The sequence below is a fragment of the Lolium rigidum genome, chromosome 4, assembly GCF_022539505.1.
Source record: "Lolium rigidum isolate FL_2022 chromosome 4, APGP_CSIRO_Lrig_0.1, whole genome shotgun sequence".
Lineage (NCBI taxonomy): Eukaryota > Viridiplantae > Streptophyta > Magnoliopsida > Poales > Poaceae > Lolium > Lolium rigidum.
In genome coordinates, this window is record NC_061511.1 from 85,740,912 (window position 1) to 85,745,595 (window position 4,684).

Here is a 4,684-nt window from a genome sequence, read left to right on the forward strand (position 1 = left end):
AGTGATGCACATATTTAACTTCCGCATAGATATAGTCTTTGGCGTTTTCATGTTTTATGTAACCCTTGTACCAATTTAGCGGACCTTTCATTTGTCGAGGTAGATCCTCTCTCCTGCGCGAGGCTCGATGAGAGGGCCATTCTTCACATATGTAAATACTACGTCCTTCATTGGCGCCTCATCAAGGCCTAACAACTGCACGAAGAGTGATACCTAAGTCGGCCGCTTGTTTTACGGCACTTTCTACGGTCAATCCATGTGCTTGCCGCAGCTGCTATGATATCGGGGGCATCCGGACCGGCGGCTTGCACTATGAGCGGGGCGATCGATTGTTTACTTTGTTCCCCGAGCTGGGCAACTTCTTTCCCCCTTTCTAATTTTGTCTCGGCCTTGTCCTCCAAGGCTTTCTTCTCCTGCAGACTCTTTGTTCCTCTTGAACGCGAGTGCTTGCCTACGAAGTTCACGTAAATAGTCGTCGAGCGGATTCTTCGCGGCTTGGGACGGTGTGTTCAAAAATGACTTAGCCCACTGCTTTTCCTTGTCAGAATATGCTGGCTTGGGCTCGCCCTCTATTTTCTTCTTGACGCTCGCCTTCCATTTCTCTAAATCAGCAGCCGCGCCCGCCTCGACTTCCTCGGCACTACTTTCCCAAGGCCTCGTGGGGAGAGGCTTCGATGATACCTCCGGTACCTTTGTTTTCTTAGGTACGTAAGGGTCCGGGTTAATAACCCAGGACTGCTACTGCTTCTTCGCCGGAGGTGGATTGGGGGCGGTACCGGTGTCGATCACCCGCCGGACGAGGGCCGGGGGGCGGCGTCGTCGGCGGCGTGAATGAGGTGTATTAGGTGAAGCACCACCGCAACCAGTCACCGCCACCGCCACCGTCACCGCCACCGCCACCGCCACCGTCACCGCCACCGCCACCACCACCACCGTACGGGGGTGGACTTGTTGGCGCCTCGCACGGAAACTTGATAAATTTCTTACGCCATAGAATGAGCTGGCGCTTGACATCTCCAAGTCTTTTCACCCCTTCAGGTGTAGCAATGTCAATGTCCAGGTCCTCAAACCCTTGGACTATCTCCTCCACCGTGACACGAGCATAGCCATCTTGAATGGGGTTGTTGTGGTGGAGTGCTCAAGGTGGTAAAGCACTGCCGATGGCTACCTTCATGGACATGTTCCCGATAGGATAATACAGATGACATGCTTTCATCTCCTTTATATCGTCCACGGGGTAGCGAGGAGGCTCGGTGCGGTAACTTCGACCACCAGTGAGGCTCCGGTGCAGTAATTTCGATCGTCGGTGCACCGGCCGGTGAGGCCTCCGTGGAAGCCACGGCTGCTTCTTCTCCGCTGCGGCTTCCGAGATCCATTGGATGATCTTCATGCTTGCGCCCGAGCTGCATCTCTTTCGGCGACTAGTACACTCACGGTTTTCTTCATAACATCCATTTCCGTTACCAACTTCGCCACAACATACTGCATCCCGATCCATCTTTCTCTTACGGCTTACGTAACCGTACGGGTCATCTTTACGGGGAACCCTAGTTTCCACGGAATGTCCCCGGGCATGCCTCGTACACGTCCTCCGTGTTCGGGATTCCCGAGGGCTTTTGTCGGGCGTCGTTCTCTGCGTTGAACCTGATCCTCCCCTCTTGAGCATCCCTCATTGCCTCAATAAGGTTTTGGGTGGGTGTAATTATTTTGCCACTGGTAAACACACTCCCCTGTCTCCGGGTTCGGCGATCCCCCATGCCCGTACCACCAGCTTTTGGCCCTTGGGTCCCATCCCTCCGTGCACAGACGGATTCCTCGCGCCCTCAGCTCGTTCTCCATCTTCTCCCACTTAGGCTGCCAAAGCGATACCCTCCTGGCCCCATTTTATGATTGTACTCCTTCTTGGCCGCATTTTCCTTATTTTTTTCGATAGTTCAAGGAGCTGCTCCGATTTCTTTTGCTTCACAAATTCTGGCCAATCATGTTGCGGTTTCTCATATTGTCCTTTGAAATCCGGAGTCTTGCCCTGGTTGACAAAGTCATGGGCTAGATTTTGCTTGTATTTCCGGAATGCGTTGGCCATCCTAGAAAGAAGCGAAGCTGTTTGACTAGCTTGCGCCTCTTCTTGTTTTCCGCAATCTTGTTACCCTCCTCATCGTATTTGCGGTATTCGGAGGTAGAACGAAATGTTCCATAAGCTTGTTGAAGCAATCTTTTTTTCTCTCTTATCGACAAAAGTGAAACCAACACGTGCCTTCTTTGGCTCATTCCACTCTGGCGGGTGATCGAGACGTTGTCTCTAACAACGGCTCCGCATTGGCTGACAAACTTGGTGGCGTTCTTCGCTGGGCTCCAGCGGCCTGCCGGTTGCTTCGTCGACAACATCGATGGTGCATGTTTCTCCTGCTTTCATCGTCTTGGTTGCGCCACGCTTTGACGACGTACTCGATTTTTTCGACGATCCGGCCGAGGGCTAAAATAAGAAAGAGAGTCGCGCGCGTTAGTACACACACATTTATTCAAATCGGTTAGTTGTATCACCGGACGCTCAATATGTATATATATACCTCGGCGCCGGAGGTGGTTGCTACTTCCAATTGAAGATCGTCGTTTATCGACGTTTCTTCGGCATCATCTGCTGCCGACGGCGCCCTTCATCTTCACACTCAAGGTTCGAGATAAGAAGAGATATCATCTTCTTCTTCTCCGGTCGGCACAAATGGAATATCGCCGGCTATGATGCCGAACATATGGTCTTCGGCGTCCGGATCATAGTTGTCCGGAATCGGGTCAGCTCTATCGTCCGCCATATGTCGGTCCTGAAAACATGTAGTCAAAACAAATTAATTGTGTATATGCATTATCACATCTCTTCTACATATAATTAAACAGAGAGGGCGACGAGCGGGAGGCGAGAGGGGGGACGCGTGTTATATGCGGACGATCGACCTCGCAATGACCGCGTGGCGGTGGCGAACCGGTGGCGAAAGGGCGCGGCGGTGGCGGTGCCGACGACACATAACCCTCGCCGCCCCCTCTCGATCCCAAAAAAAACACCGCGCGTATACGGAGGGGGCGACGAGCGCTGCCGGCCCCCTCCGTATACGCGCGGTGGTAGCTGGTCACCGCGGAAGCGCGTTCCCATGCCGAAGTGGGCGCCGTCGGTGGGGAAGGAGGACGTACGGGGAAGAAAAGTCGACGAGCACGGGATTTTTCATAAATTTGACTTAGTTAAAATTTAGTTCTTTTTACACAATTTTTTTTAAGTCAAATTGTAGTTCTTCTTTTACACAAACTTTAAACTTAAATTTTACACTATTTTTAAGTTGCAATATACTTAAAACTATTTTTCATTTAAAGTTACAATATTTTTAAGTTGAATAAAAATTTGAAGTTACAAATTACTTAAAACTATTTTTCATTTAAGTTACAATTTGTAAGTTACAAATTTTGAAGTTTTAATTTTTAAGTACTATTTTTTGTTAAGTATTTCTTTGTTAAGTACTTAGTTACAAATTAAAAAAAAACAAAAAAAAAGTGGGACGGCTAGGCGCCCCTGGCCCTTTCTCTCTCTCCTTACTCTCTCGTTCTCTCCGTTCTCTGCACACACGGCCGGCGCGCGGCGCGGCGAGGGCACACGGCCGGCGGCGGCGATCTGAGACGGCGGCACGCAGCGGCGGCGGCGATGCGAGACGAGTCCTTACGCTCTCGCGGCGTGTCGTCTCGGGCGGCGGCGATCTCTGTGGCGGCGGCGGGCGCGGCACCGGCCGGCTAGCGCGCGCGCGGCGACGACGAGGAGCGCGCGGCGACGACGAGGATCGAGCGCGGCGACGGTCGACGACGACGAGGATCGAGGGACGGCGGGCGCGCGACGGGCAGCTCGGCGGCGGAGAAGATCGAGCGCGCGCGGCGAGCAGACGAGCGGGCGAGGAAGAAGAACTGTTGCGCCCGCGGGGCGGCGCGGGTATTTAAAGGGAGGAGATTTAGTCGCGGTTGGTGTGGCCAACCGCGACTAAATCCCTTTTTCGCCCCTTTTTTGGTTCCCGCGGAAATGAGCTTTAGTCGCGGTTGGCCAGGCCAACCGCGACTAAAGGCCTATTTCGAAATTTTTCCTATTTGTAAATGTTATAAATACAAAATAATATATCAACAAATTTAGAAAAAATAAAACTAATTCATTTCTAAATGTGAAAAATATAAATAATATATCAACAAATTTAGAAAAACAAAACTAATTCATTTCTAAATGTGAAAAATACAAAATAATATATCAACAAATTTAGAAAAATAAAACTAATTCATTTCTAAATGTGAAAAATACAAATAATATATCAAAAAAATTAGAAAAATAAAACTAATTCATTTAAAAATCTTAAAAATACAAATAATATATCAAAAAATTCAGAAAAATAAAACTAATTCATTTCTAAATGTGAAAAATACAAATAATATATAAAAAAATTAGAAAAATAAAACTAATTCATTTAAAAATCTTAAAAATACAAATAATATATCAAAAAATTCAGAAAAATAAAACTAATTCATTTCTTCACCGTCTTCCCTCCTCTTTCTTCCCGCCAATTTCTTCCCACCTCTTTCTTCCCGCCTCTTTCTTCCCACCTCTTTCTTCCCGCCTCTTTCTTCCCGCCACTTTCTTCCCGCCTCATGTCTTCCCGCTCCCATT